Here is a 13,592-nt window from a genome sequence, read left to right on the forward strand (position 1 = left end):
ACAGGTTGGTTCAAATAGACACAATCCAGCCTCTAATAACTGGTGGTCTCTGGTTTCCCTCCTCATACAGTTGTTCATATAATGTACATTTTGTTGCTTGAAGTCTCTGCGGTCCATAAGTTGAGAATGCCTGTTGCGATCCCTCCATCGATATTACCGGAATACTGTTGAGAGAGTACGCATCAGTACAATTCCAAACATGGCTTACTTATCACGTATAAAACCTTAGTTACGAAATAACCTTTATTTCCTAGCAATGATAATAAATGTGCATACTCGAATCTTATACCTTAAAGCTTATGGAACCTTGTATGTGAATATGTAATGTGTGAGTATGTGGGATTTGATGTAAAGACGCTAGTTAACTTGGGGTAGATGCGTGTGCATGGAGCTAATATTCAGCGTTTTCATACAGGGTCTTATGCATTCGCTAATATGCAACTAGTTAACAGCGCAATTGTGCGTATTAATGTGTGTATGATAAATGGTGAAAGATGCAATCGCATGATGCTAATAGTAATATCACCACATGTACTAAAGTGTGAGTTTATCTAAAATGGCGCTTAGGCGGCCATTCGCAAAATGGCGTCTTGCGCTCTCATTTCCAAGATGGCGTCTTGCGATCCAATTTTAAACTGATCTTGTCTCAGCCAATTATCCAGCTTCGACAAAATTAAAAAAGAAGAAACCCATAAAGGTGCTATGTACTTTATAGTAATCAGGAGGATAGAATGAACACACATCATATTGCTGCTAATTTATAACAATCATAGAAAAAACAGGCTCAGCGCTTGCACTTCAGTGAACTCAGTAAATTAAGTATGAACAGTAGGTAAGTTATTAGCAATGAGATGTATATAAAATAAACATATTTATTAGCCAGTGCTGGCAAATAAAAACAGTTATCTAGACAATGACATAAATAACAGTCTAAAAATACAAGCAATGAACAAATAATAATTGAAACTGAACGCTGTGTATATACCAATTAGTATTGTAACTGAACACTGTCGGCCTGATTCAGACCCGGTCGCGAGCGCTGAGCGCTTGCAACCGGGTCGATGTTTGCCCACTCGGCATGCGCACGACGGAGCCGGCTCCGTCGTGCACATGCGCGAGACCCGGCTAGCGACGGGTGCTCCGTCGCTCCGGGTCTCGCACCAAAGGGGGCGAGCTGTTGATGGTGATTGACAGTTCGCCCCGTTTGGTAGGCGGGCAGGGGGGGTGGCCGGCTAAACGGAGGCGTTCCCGAAGGAACGCCTGCCGTTTGGGGGCGGCCCCACTGACATCAACAGTGATGTCAGTGTGAGAGCTTCCGGCTCTATTAGAGCCAGAAGCTCTCTGGGGCTTGCGGCCACGAGACCCTACCACAAGGGTCTCGCCGCAAGCCTGATGGTCGCGATGGTCTTGACCATAATGATCATCAACCTGGCCGCTCGCAATAGCTGTGGGTGGTCACCTACAGCTATGCAAGCGGCCAGGAGGCCGAACAAAAAAATAAAAACGCCCTGATTCAGAGCGAGCGCTGATTCAGAGCGTCCGTCTCTGAATCCGGCCCTGTGCTCCTTTTTGCAAACAATACAGATAATAATTTGTCCAAAGGTATTCATGTATGTTTTTCAGCCTTCCGTAAGACAGTCTCTGTATATTAGATCATAATAAAATGCCGGTTCCTATTTGTATAGTCAAAAACATGTGCTTTCAGCTGTGCCTATTACCACTTCCACCACTAATCAAAATTACAAATAGTTCTCTTGATGGTAAGTATAGAGCCCTTCAAGGCAGAGTGATGAGTGTATTATATAGGCAAATATAAATTAAATGCGAGTTGTACAGCTGGTCATAATGAGTGTCCAACAAAGGCTTGTGAACTAGGACTGTGATCCGGACCGTCCATAAATAGAGGAACTGTGAGTACTCACGATGTAGATAGAATGTGGGGGCCCCCTTTCGGTCCTCTGTATTCCAAAGTAATCCTGTCTAGTGCCACGCTAGACGTAGAAGCCGGTCCGCACACCACAGTGAGATCTTCTGTATCACACGCGCCGGAGCATGAGCCTGGACAAAACACCAGAGCGTAGACCTGATCGGAGCGCCAGGCAATCACAGGAATCAACAGTGATCAGTGAATAATTGGTGATAAGATGGTCCCGTCTAACGCGTTTCGTCACTTATGGAAGGCTGAAAAACATACATGAATACCTTTGAACAGAACATCTGATTCCTATAATATTCTTTCTGTTATCTAGATATTCTAGATCATTCAGCTAAATTCTATCTGCTGCAGCATCTCCTCATAGGAGCATGAAGTTACTTTGTATTAAAGCTTAACACAAAGCTGTTTAAGACAAATGATTCTCTGTATTGTTTGCAAAAAGGTACACAGTGTTCAGTTACAATACTAATTGGTATATACACAGCGTTCAGTTTTAATTATTATTTGTTTATTGCTTGTATTTTTAGACTGTTATTTATGTCATTGTCTAGATAACTGTTTTTATTTGCCAGCACTGGCTAATAAATGTTTATTTTATATACATCTCATTGCTAATAACTTACCTACTGTTCATACTTAATTAATTTACTGAGTTCACTGAAGTGCAAGCGCTGAGTCTCTATTTTTTCTATATTTACTATTTTTGCAAACATACACAGAGTTTGCAACTCGGCTGCATCCCTTTAGTACTCTATCCATAATCATAAATAATTCACCAATCAGGTACATGTGCCAGGACTAGGTGGTTCTACATAAATTCATAACATAAACATAACAAAAACAAAAACTTTTCTGATGCCGGGAGTTCATTTAGTTGCAGTTACCTGGGCCAATTAAATGTTTAAAAACAGATAATGATGTTCACAAGTAGCATAAACTGGCAACAGGGTACTGAGTGTGAGACAAGATCATTGATCATTGTCCAATTTAACCACACACACAAGTAATTAAATTGGAAGAGAATCAGTTCAAAACATGATTCCGGTTACTGGTTCTTTACTGTGTCACTGAGTAAATGGCCTGTTTTTCAACATATGTCAATGTGCGGGCAGCAGTGGTACAAGTAGATTTAAATTCTTAGCGGTACTCTACCTAACAATCTCCCCTTGACAGTATGCGTATGTGGAAGTTTTCGGAGCCGGATGGAGGCTGCGGGAGAGGGATTGTAAGATCTGCAAGAATGCCTTCATTCATAGGCATAAAGCGGTTAACACCATCTTAGGATGGGGTAAACCAACAGGGCCAAACTCTGTTTGGTAAATAGGGTTCAGACCGTAGTCTTTATTGATTATAATGGCGACTGCGGTCTGATGTGCTAATTAGCCTTCCGCATTTGGTTATTAGTACTCAGTCAGAATACATAAAATGATGCAGAAACTGCTGATTCGGCATAATTTTATGGAAAATTTGCTTCATAAATAGGCCCCTTATATCCTAATTAAAATTACATCTTTATGTCAGTTTCTAAAAACCCTGGCACCTAGCCTTCACTTAATATATATATATATATATATATATATATATATATATATCTCTAACAGTAGAGCGTTTCAATACAATTCAATTCCATAATAATTAACATAATGTTTATCGTTTCAAAAGGTACTTTGTACCACAGAAATGGAAAACATGGTGTAGAATTCAATATACTGTAACTAAATTCATATGTATTTTGTTAAGTGAATTATGTGAGAATGGAATCTGTAACATACATTTTGGGGACCATTTATGAGAGGAAAACTGCAGCACTGCTAGCAAGAAAAATAAATTTCAAATAATTACAGCGTGTCTATAAATGTGTGCTCTCAGATTACCCATCAGCAATGATCAGCCATGTGACACATTTTTCAACAAAACCTGTAACTTGCACAGTGCTTCCTATCTTCTCACCTTCTTTTAGGGATAAAAGCAAATTGCCTAATTTGTCATTGATTATATATTTAACTGTATTTATTTGATGTGATTTCAGTTAATTATACTTACACTCTTTCTGTGCGATATGGAGTGTACACATCTGATATCTCTTAACCACCCATATCACATTCTATAAATAATCCAGGCATTCAATACTGCAAGTGTCTAGAGCAGACTTGTGCAAAGAGATATCTGCCAATACCTCCCTGAGATAAATTAAAGTTCTCCAAAACTTTTAAGCCCATATATAAATGACAATTAGCTACATGCACACGTGCCATTAGTGATTACTGTATGTCTTCAGATCAAATTCCTAGTAGACTACATGGAAACGAGACTGAGCGATGGCAGGGGCTGGAAGTGCATGGCTGGTGGTTCTTTGCGCTTAGGGGCATAATATCACAACGTCACATTCCCGGCAGTCCTGTAGTGAGGCAAAAATAGGAGGAGCCGGAGGTGCAGGTCTATCACGCTGATGTGACTTGCTTGGCAAGGCAGCTAAATGCGGCGTTAAGGTGGTAGGTGATACGGCGTACTAGCTAATTTCTTATTTGTACTCCGTACCAGCCCTTACCATCTTACTTACACTTCTGACTGGCAACAGAGGTTGATAAGGATATGAACGTGGCCATAATTAGTCTACCTATTCAGAGCTGTCTGTACCCTGGGCTGCCATCAGGGGGGGACTGCCGGGACTGGAATCCCGGGCCCGGCCTCTGGCTGAACGTGGGGGGGGGACCCGCTGGGGCCCGCCCGCTACCACCACCTCTGCAGAGCCTGCAGCCTGCTGAACTATCCTCCCCTTGTAGAAAGGAAAGAGGGCCCGGACGCCGCTGCTGCCGCCCATCGACCTGGTCCCCGCGGCCGCCGTTAGTAAATCATAGAGCTGGAGGAGGCAGCCAGGGCCCGCTCGGGCCGCTCCTCCACCAGCTTACAGTGACAGTCTGTCATCACAGCGCGCAACTGTAGGGTGAGGTCGACGTTGGAGGAGCCGCGGATGAAGAGGAACGCGTCTGCAGTGCTGGCCTGGTGGACCGTGGAGGAAGCAGCCGCCGCATAAGATAAGTGGGGAAATGGCTGGTCAGTAGGGGAGGGTGAGGGGGGGGGGCGGTTGGACCCAGTGAGGTAATAAAAATGCAGGGCCTGGCTGCACAGACTACATTCAATAACAGGGGGGTGGGGTGGGGGGGAGTGAGGTAATAAAAGTGCAGGGCCTGGCTGCACAGACTACATTCAATAACGGGGGGGGCCCTGCTTATTCTCTCAGTTCCGGGCCCCACAATTTCTGATGGCAGCCCTGTCTGTAGCCCTAATTGAATGTCACCAAATTTAAGGGGCAAATCAATTTAGTGCAATGTTGAATAGCGCCGGGAATGAGTTCCCAGAGCTTTTCAATTGACCGCGCTGGCAATCCCAACTAGAGGTTTTCTGCTTGCACCCACTTGAGATGTGTGCAGAAATCTGACTGAACTAGTAACGCAATGCTGTTTTTTGAGTTTAGTGAGCTAATACATCCTGTCTGGCATTTAAATCGGAGAATGCAGGTTACAGCAACGAAACACCCTGCTTAAGTCACGGTACCCTGCATCTCCCGACTTAAGTGCAGGGCGCGATAGGGACAATTGAATAGCTCTGGGAATACTATTGAAGACATGGGGAGAGTCTGTGGGAAAAATATTGTCCCAAAATCTGCCGATAGGGAAAAATATGGCACCGTACAAAGTAAAATGCATGAACAGGTAAATAAATTACCTAAAATGAAAACTTGAAAAAGAAACTGAACTAACATGTCAGAGACATTGCTCTCACAGGTCCAAACTCACAGTTCACTCACAATAATATTGCTGATGAGGAAGTTGTGCAAATTTGCTGCTTTCAAGTTCAGTGCACAACTTTTTTAATTTTGGAATTAAGATTTCAGGTCAGGACTTCCTGTTCCAGCTCCCATGTGAGGAGAAGCTGGTTACATTAGCTCTCCTACAGCCCCAGCTTCAGGGAGTTACAGCGCTGACATCCTGCCGCCTACACCGACAATTTGGGTGTCTACTTGCACAGGAACACCAGGGGCATTGGTTTATCCACTTCTATGGCTGCTAAACCACAGAAACCTAGGTCAGAAAAACAGACCCAGGAATCCAAGATGGCCACCACATCTGCTAAACAGGTGGGAGTTTCTGATCCTCACAGTGTCCCCTCTGACTTTTTAACACTAGCTGCGCTCTCTAACATGCCTGTATGCTCTGCTGACAGTGCTGTTACTTATGCTGATGTGGTCAGAGCAGTACAGAATGCTATGGGACCCATTATGGAGGCTCACTCTGCTAAACTGCAGCAGGCTGTCTCAGACATGAAATCCCAGCTTATGCAACTATCTAAGAGAGTTGTTAATACTGAGCAACGCATGGGAGAAACTTTTCAGGATGTGTCTGAACTTAAAACTAATTATGAGCAGTTGCAGAAATCTCAATACCAGCTTATAACAAAAGTAGATGACTTGGAGAACAGATCGAGGAGATGTAATCTCCGCATCATAGGACTTCCTTAAACACTCAAAGGGCCTGCCATATTTACTTTTCTGCAGACATCTCTTTTGAAATTATTACATATTCAGGACGCCTGCTCTGGCCTGGTTATTGAGCGTGCGCATAGGTTGGGCCCAGCGCGCACGTCTCCTGACAGAAGACCATGTGTTGTTATATTCAAATGCCTCAGTTTTGTTCACAAAGAACTGATTTTGTCCGCATCCAGGAGGACTAGAGACTTACGCTGGGAGGGATCTCGGATTTTTATTTTCCAGGATTACTCCTCAGAGGTCACCCGTGCCAGGAAAGAATTTTCCCCGCTATGTTCCCGCCTCGTCAAGGAAAATAAAAAGTTTGCTTTATTGTTCCCCGCTCGGTTACGCCTTTTTGAAGGAAACTCTTTGAAAGATTTTTCAACGGTGGCGGAAGCTGAAAGTTATCTAATGGAAGCTGTTCTGGCTGCGGATTGTTCCTCTCCATCTCATGAGAAATGTGACCAAATTACGTGAAATTCTTCTGTCTACTTTATTTTTCTTGTTATTACCTGATTTATTGAGGCTGGTCTGATGCTATTACTCCTCTTTGCTGCCTCATGCCTCATTTTTGTATGTATATGCTACAGGTTCTGAAAGCATAATTGCATGTACATTTGTACTTCAAGTGTTTAATAACCTTTGCATTGATCTCTGGGCCTGATTCAGACCTGCTCGCGAGCGATATGCGCTCGCAAGTGGGTCGATGGTGGGCCAGTGCGCATGCGCATGATGGAGCCGGCTCCGTCGTGCGCATGAACGAAACCCGGATAGCGACGGTCAAACCGTCGCTCCGGGTCTCGTACCAAAGGGGGCGTGCTGTCGATGTTGAGTGACAGCACACCCACTTTGGTGGGCAGGCCGGGGGAGTGGCTGCCCAAACGGAGACGTTCCCATGTGAACGTCTCTGTGAGAGCCAAAATCTCTCTGGGGCTTGCGGCAACGAGACCCTACCACAAGGGTCTCGTCGCAAGCCCGATGGTCGTGATGGTCTTGACAATCGCGACCATCTTCCTGGCCGCTCGCTATAGCTGTGGGTGTTCAAAAAAACAAGAAGGCCGGCCCTGATTCAGAAAGAGCACTCTGTCAGAGCGTCCGGCTCTGAATCACGGCCTCTGTTCTTACGTTATAGTCTGCCTCTTTCTGTGTCAGGATGTCTTTTATGTATGCCCTTGTATTTTTTGTTGCTAATGTTCTGATTTTTATTGGCGGCCACTTTAGGCCTTTTCCACAATTTATTCTTAATGTATATGTCTGCTCTTTGTACCTTACTCCCACACCTGCTATAGTATGTTTTCATATTAGTATATATAGCTGGGAACTGCTGAGAGCGACCCCTCTGGTTTTGGTTCTATACGTGATTTTGCGTTACGTATAATACTTCATTGCAGGTTGTCTATATTTGATAATTAGATTTAATGGTAGGAGCTGAGCTTCTCTAAGAGCGGTGGGCTCTTCCTTGTATTTTTGTTCTATTCGGTTTTTGTTTTTATTGTTTTTGTTTTCCCCCTTCCCCTTTTTTTCCTTATGTGTCTTATCCTGTCCCCCCTGACACTGGGTTCTCAATTTATTGTTTATTGCTGGAATATGTTCATATACTGGCTGGACGTATTTTTCCTTTTGCTATGTGGTTTGAGCTGCTATTGCCATGTCTACTTTGATAGTGGGCTCCCTCAATGTGGCGGGTTTTAATTTACCTGCGAAAAGGAAAAAGGTGTTAATATATTTAAACAAAATGCATATTGATGTTGCCCTGCTTCAGGAAACCCACCTCCTACCTCCTGAGATTCTAAAATTAACTTATTACACTGGTAGTTCCAGGTGTCAGCGCCTTTCACCTCTAAGGCTAGAGGGGTAGTTATTTTAGTGTACAATCGTATTAGTGTGACACTGCATTCTTCTATGATAGATTCTCAGGGAAGATATGTTATTGCTGATGTTACCCTGGGCTCCTCCAGGTATATATTATGTAACATATATGCCCCTAATTCTTATTCAAAAGATTTTTTTCTTTCCCTTATCTCCCGTTTACACACGTATGGTGATGTCCCTATTGTGCTAGGTGGCAACTTTAATATTGTGGCGTCCACTCGTACAGATAGATCCTCCCCCTCGCCTTTTGTGGTGCATGCTCCAAAAATGGGCATTAATTATATCACACTACAGTTACACCTAACTGATGTTTGGAGAGCATCACACCCTCCAGAACGCGATTTTATGTGTTTGTCTGTAGCACATGGGGCCCTGTCCCGGATAGATCATATTTTGATGTCCACAACAGTTTTTCCTCGGGTACTTGACTCAAGTATAGAGCCAATGTGCATTTCTGACCATTCATTATTTTGGGTAAAATTAACGGTATCTACTGATAAGGGACCGTACAAAAAGTGGAGGTTTCCATCACACCTGGCTCACTCTCTTAACTTTCGGACCACTTTGGACACCTCCTGGCTGACATATAAACTTAATAACTCTTCTTTTGAAAGTACCTCTCTGATTTTATTCTGGCAGGCGTCCAAACCGGTCGTTAGAGGGGATATTATGTCTTATTGTTCTTTATGTGATAAGGTTTTCAAAAAAACTATATTGATCTGCAATCTACACTGACAACTGCCTATCTGACATTTAAAGATGCCCCCACCTCTTTCAATCGTGAGAGATATTTATCCACCAAAGCTGCTTTTGATGCGTTGTTGTCCCAATCAGAGTCAAAATACACTTTTTTATCAGGTTTCAGATTCTACCGATATGGCAATAAATCCAGTAAATTGCTGTCAAGTCTTTTACGTGGCCAACGCCACCCTACAGTTATGAACTCTTTGAGGCGCCCTGATGGCACCATAGCTAAGTCGGGAAAAGCCATCTCCGCTATCTTGCACTCTTTTTACACTGACCTATATGCTCATGTTGATGTAAATGTATCTGAGAAGGCTGCACTTTGGAGTAGAGTTTCTGTGCCACAGATGTCTGAGGAAAAGACTTTTTCCTTGGTAGTGACCATAGCAGTAGAAGAAATTACAAAGGCCATCAGTCATTTGAAATTGGGTAAAGCACACGGCCCTGATGGCCTTTCCAATTATTACTATAAAATTCTACGCCCCTGAATCGAGGACACTCTGCTTTCTGTATTTAACTCCCTACTTATAGGTACTCCTCCCCATCTTTACTTTAATTCAGCTCTGTTAAAAGTATTACATAAGCCTGTTCAGGACCCAGAACTAGCTAGCTCATATAGACTTATATATTTACTGAATACAGACTACAAACTGTTTATTAAAATTTTGGCAGATAGAACTAAGCTCATCTTACCCTCTATAATACATGAAGACTAATCAGGGTTTATCTGGGGGCATCATACTGTAGTAAATATAAGAAAAGTCCTTTCGGTGTGTAGTGGTTGGAATCCTTCGGGGCACCTGGCCATCATGCGATCCTTTCATTAGACGCTGAGAAGGCTTTTGATTTAGTTACCTGGGAACACCTTTTTGACTCTCTTCATCGCTTTGGTGCCAAATGGGCTTTCATTGCTCTGCTTCAATCCCTCTACTCTGGTTCATCATCCCAAATTTTAAGCAATAATTATCTCCCCCCCTTCTCTATACTTAAAGGTACAAAGCAGGGCTGCCCCCTATCACCCCTCCTATTTGCTATAGCCTTGGAGCCCTTAGCAATAGCCTTACGGGCTTCCCCCCTTTTTACAGGCATTTCTGTGAATGGCCTAGAGTTCAAATTAGACCTCTTCACTGATGACATGCTTCTATTTATATCGAACCCTCTCCAATCTTTACCAGCTATTACTGCTCTTATTGATAGTTTTGGTACGATTGCCGGCTTCAGAGTTAACTACTCCAAGTCTAAGCTATTGCCTTTAGCCACTGACTATTTTAGTTCTAACCCTGTTCTATCACGTTTCTCCTGCTGCAGCTCCCCTCTAAAATATTTGGGGGGTTTTATTCCAAAGGCATTATCTTCCCTCTATTCTGTAAACTTTAAACCAGTGTTGTCCTCGATTAAAGCCCTGATCACTAATTGGATGTCTTTGCCTTTATCACTATCTGGCCGCATAGCAGTGATTAAAAGTGTCATATTCCCAAAATTGTCATATATCCTTCAGATGCTTCCCTTATCATTATCTATATCCGATGCTAAAGACATTTGCTCCCTTTTTACCACTTTTATTTGGAATGCCAAGAAGCCCCATATTGCATATGCCAAGCTGATTTTACCTAAGTCGGAGGGTGGCTTCAGCCTCCCAGATGTCTCTGCCGTTGACCAGGCAGCTCTCTTCAGATACATTTCATACTGGCTCCTGCGGAACACTCATTTCACTAATTGTCACCTAGAAGAAGCCCTTTTTTATCCGTACTCCCCCAGTGCTCTATTGCATACTCCCAAGAAACAGATTCCTTGCACAATAGTTTCCAATGTACTGTTCTCACATACTTACAAGGCGTGGTGCACTATCAATAAGAAACATGAATGAAACCACACTAGCTCCCCTTATAATACCTTCTGGGGTAATCCCTGTTTCTCTCCTGGCTTGGATAGTGGTGTGTTTATGACCTGGAAACAGCTTGGCATCGCTGCCATTCAAGATATCTTTGACCCTGGAGGTTCTATCCGCACATTTGACTATTTGCAGGAAACCTTTGGCATTCCTCATAAGTGCTTCTTTATGTATCTACAAATTAGGCACTTTGCTCAAACGAGACCCCCTGCTTTGCCTGTTGCCACAAATGGTGACTCTGATAATACATTGTCTGTTTTGTCTTTTAGCCGTACCAATACATTTAGGATACGTTATTTATACCCATCTTTACTTAGAAATAAAAAACACTGCCCTTGGGCTGGTACACTGAAAAATTGGGTCAATGATACCCCTTCCCTGGAGTCTTCTGAAGTGTTGATACAGCATTGTTCCACTTCTTTTAAATACTTAGGGGTAAATTTACTAAAGTGAGAGTTTTTAGAAGTGAGTTTTAAAAGTGATGTTGCCCATAGCAACCAATCAGATTCTAGCTATTATCTTCTAGAAGGTGCTAGTTAAATGTTAAGTAGAATCTGATTGGTTGCTATGGGCAACATCACTTTTAACACTCTCTTCTAAAAACTCTCACTTTAGTAAATTTACCCCTTACACTCAATGGATCTACAGGAGATTCACCTAAAAGTTCTTCACAGAGCATATGTCTCGCAAGCACAGAGAAAACACATGGTCCCGGGTGAATCTGGTAATACCCCTTTTCAACCTAAATTCCGGGTCTGACCCGGAGTTGGAACAAAGTTCCTATCCGGATCAGACCCGGAATTTTGCCTACGCCGACTCGGGATATTCTCGAGTCAGCGCCGCTAACACCGCAGTCGGGTCTGCATAGACCCGGCTTTTGCGGAGTGAAAGTGGTCGCTTGGAGATGACGTCATCTCCAAGCGCCACTGAAGCCGGACCAATCGGCCGGCTAGCAGCGCACTCCAGGTCATCGTGACCCGGAGTGCGCAGTTCTCACAGCAGTTGGGTTGGATTGACGGGTCACTCGACCCGGCGATCCAACTCTCTCCCCTTTTACACCAGGGAGCTGCCCGGGTTAACCCTTCAAAAACCCGGGTTTTAGCTCCGGTGTAAAAGGGGTATTACTGTCCAAAATGTGGTGCGATGGATGCTTCATTCTTCCCCAATTTCTGGGAATGCGGCAAAATAAGGTGTTTTTTGGGATAAGGTAGTAGCATTTATAAACCAAATCTTTTATATCAATCTAATCAAACTTCCTATTCCCTGTCTGTTTCTAAATTTTTCACATTGGAACTTGGGTTCTAATTTTAAACATATAGTTCTGGCACTCTCTGTTATTTTAACGGTGGCTCAAAAGATGTTTTTGATGCATTGGATCAAAAATAAAAACCCTCCTTTACTTTACTTAAGGCTGTAGTGCTAAAACTGATGTATTATGATCGTCAGGCCGCATTGCCGAACATTGAGATGGGGGTGGAGCGTTTCTATAAAAAGTAGGAAACATAATGTTAAGTTAGACCCTACTGTTCAACAGCAGATCCAGAAGATGTTTGAATCCACCACTTGGTACTTTCTCAGACAGGTCTCATGATTATTTATGCTTCAGTTTGCAGTACATTTTTTTTTCTCTTTTTAAGCGCCTTATTACATGAGACATCTAGTTAATGGAAAACATATGCTTTAAGCTAAGACCCTCTTGTCTCCTCTTCCCCACCCTTTTCCCCCTTTATTGCCTACAGCTTTCTATGTTTTTTTTTATTATTTTTTGATGGTGCTGCTGGTATTGGTTTATGTTATACGGCTCATTAAAACTTGTGTTTTACATATACAGTATTGCTTCCCCATATCATAATCCTGTGTTATGCTTTAGCCCATGCTACTGCAGGATCATCATAGTATTTTCTTCTTGTTGTGACTTCTGCCTTATGGACCACGAACACTTTATTATTGATACATGAATGTGCCATATGGAGTACTTTTGCCATTTAGCTGCTTCTTGAGTCATCCTTATGTATTATTCTTGCATTGTTTACCTTTTGATGATGAATTGTATGGTCCTAATATCAATACTTTCTATTTTGTACTATTGAAAAATTAATAAAATGCTTTACAAAAAAAATAAAATTCAGGTCAATTTCTTAATCAGTAACTTGCAACATCATCCAGAATCAAGAGCCAAGTGAGCTTGTGTTCTGAGAGTGAATTGTTACAGTAGTATTTAGTGGTAGGATTCACATGGAGTTACTAAATTCCTGGGTCATGAGTAAAGCAGATCCCTGCATTGTTATGCAGTTCCCTTTTCAACAGTTAAAGTGTTGACACTGATGGGTATATTTACTAAAGTGAGAGTTCTTAGAAGTGGAGATGTGCCCATAGCAACCAATCAGATTCTACTTAACTTGCACCTTCTAGAATTGTGTAACATCCTTTTACTGGTGGTTCTCTTTGTTATATGTAAAATGAGTGGATTTAGGGGCCTATTCATTAAACCTAAAAATTCTCTGGAGATAATTAGCTTTAGAACTCGCATGGAGTTCTACCTAATTATAGGTGGAATTCATCATTCCACCTCTCCATAAGTATCTATTCTGAAAAGCTGTCATTTTTGCAATGACAGCTTT

Source organism: Taudactylus pleione, unplaced genomic scaffold, assembly GCF_031769625.1.
Source record: "Taudactylus pleione unplaced genomic scaffold, aTauple2 ptg000326l, whole genome shotgun sequence".
NCBI classification, from domain to species: domain Eukaryota; kingdom Metazoa; phylum Chordata; class Amphibia; order Anura; family Myobatrachidae; genus Taudactylus; species Taudactylus pleione.